This window comes from Oratosquilla oratoria, chromosome 21 (assembly GCF_046742065.1).
Source record: "Oratosquilla oratoria isolate Oo_2021 chromosome 21, ASM4674206v1, whole genome shotgun sequence".
Classification (NCBI taxonomy): domain Eukaryota; kingdom Metazoa; phylum Arthropoda; class Malacostraca; order Stomatopoda; family Squillidae; genus Oratosquilla; species Oratosquilla oratoria.
Window position 1 is genome coordinate 5731604 of NC_134797.1, and position 2500 is coordinate 5734103.

The following is a 2500-nucleotide window of genomic DNA, read 5'->3' on the forward strand; positions in this document are numbered from 1 at the left end:
ACACACACACACACACACACACACACACACACACACACACACACACACACACACACACACACACATACACACACACATATATATATATATATATATATATATGTATGTCTATATATATGTATATATACATATATATATATATATATATATATATATATAGTCTTAACAAAAGCTACATAAATGGGATGTTTTAAAGTTTGTACAAAACCCATTAAGACTTTAAATCAGAGCACTGAAGAGGTGGAATCGGGAGCGCCTTAGGCAAAACAACTGTTTTAAAATATCAAATCAAATTAAAACCAGGGACCCAGCCTATCTACATACCAGATTCCTAACTAGCCATTGTAGATAAATTGATCACTGAAATGTTATCGCAGGATATTATTGAACATAGTAAAAGTGCCAAAATTAGCTGGTACCATGCGTCCAGTTATTGATTATAGGGAATTGAATAAACAGACAATACCTGACAGATTCCCGTTACCGGTAATAGGAGAAAATCTTAGAAGTTTGGGAACCGAGAATAGTTATTCTAGCACTATTGATATCAAGTCTGCGTTTCAACAGATCGAGTTGCATGAAGATTCACGAGAATACACAGCACTTTCTACACTAGCGGGACACTGCGTTCAAACGAATACCATTTGGTTTATGTAACAGTCTATCAACTTACATGAAATCAATGAATACACCTCTAGATGGGTTGTTAGGAAACATTGCCAGTGTATTTCTAGATGATATTTAAATAGTTTCCCAAATAGCGCCTGAGCACTTTAAGAAATTTGTTTAAAAAAACATTGAGTCCAAAGGAGTATAGGGAATATGTTTATAGTGTCATGTGTGAGTTGAGTATTAATACAAATACCTTTTACAAATGAAGACTGCATGCCTGAGATGGGAGACCTGAACTACTGGGGCCTTTGGTGTGTCAGGCAGATGTGCTACCTGGAGCCTTGGTCAGTCAAGAAGACTTGGAACCTTGCCAATATATGAGAACAATAAGTATTGAACAATATTTCGTTTTGTGAAGCATTGGAAATTCTTATGTTGCTTCACTGGCATGTTTTTAGACAAAAATTAAAATAAGTATGAAATAAATGTGAAATTGTGCTTGGAGGCACTCAACTATTACTAACATATTTAATGCTGTGTATATAATTATTGTAACATACCTTACAGATACACAACTCATTATCTTTGAAAGTGTGCATAAATCTTCTACCGTGATCTAATACAAACAACTATTCTAATAATATTTTATTTTGATTGTTGCTGTTCTTAACCATTAAATACTATTTGATAATTTTCCTGATTTTATTATTGGTAAATTATGACTTTGGTAGTAGTGAGCGTTATGAATAGATATATTACATCCAATTTATATCTATTTTGTTTTGATTTTTAAGACAGTGTTTTTGGTATTACAGAGGAGAGTTTCGAGGATAAACAGTCTTTTATAGTCTTGATTTGTTGCTAGCACTTCTGTGTTTTCTACTTGAGTGGCTCTTTTTAAAATTCTTTTGTAAGCTGAATGGTGGTAGTTTTTGGGAGCTCCTGAGGAGAGGTGGTATGGCAACCGGCGTGAGAGCGTTGTTGTCATGCCTTTGTAGGTTGAGGGTTGGGTTGCACAGTCCTCAAATTTACAACTATACCTATATATGACGTGAGTTCTCTGAAGGTAATTTTTACTTTGTCTTGTCATTTTCGTGAATAGCAGTTGAGATTTTTCTTCCTTAGGTTTAATATTTCTTTTAATAATGTGTTGCATGATTCTTTCATTTTCTTTGTAGGTTGTGGAGAAGGCCTTATGATATATTTTAATCAGGTTTTTGACATTAGTGTCCGGGTGGTTTTTGTCTGAGTGGGTTCTGTCCTGTTTTTTTTTTCCTGTTTTTTTTTAAGTGCCATTTCTCTACTTTTTTTTGTGATTCGCTCTATGCCTTTATTGGCAGATCCATTGTTTATAAGGGTCTGAGAAACTCTAACTCAATATGTACTGCTTGCCAATTATTACAGTGATTGAGTATAAGCGCTGATGGTTGAGTCTTTTTATCTTTGAGGATATTCACTAGTCCCATTTAGGCAATGTCCTAAGTCAGATGTTTTTATGTTTATAGAAGTTTTGTAGGTGCCATCGTCTCTCTGTTTTCTTAATGTATCTAAAAAGGAAAGCGAGACAGATCCATACTAGGTTCAGTGGTAAAACTTATACTAGATGTCTCTATTAAACGTTGTTTTAGATCTTCTATTTGTTGGCTATGCTCAGCTTTGACGAAAATATTGTCTACATATCTACAGTAAATTTGAGGTTTTTGCAGAACTTGGAAAATTTGATTTTTAATGCTTCCCCCAAAAAGTTAGCTAAAAGTATTTCTAGTGGTAATCCCATTGTAACTCCATTGGTTTGGCAGTATTTATTTCCTCTGGGGCACACAAAGGGGCCTTCCTTGGTGCAACATTCCAAAGGGCTCCCATTACTTTCTCTGGGATATCACATTTA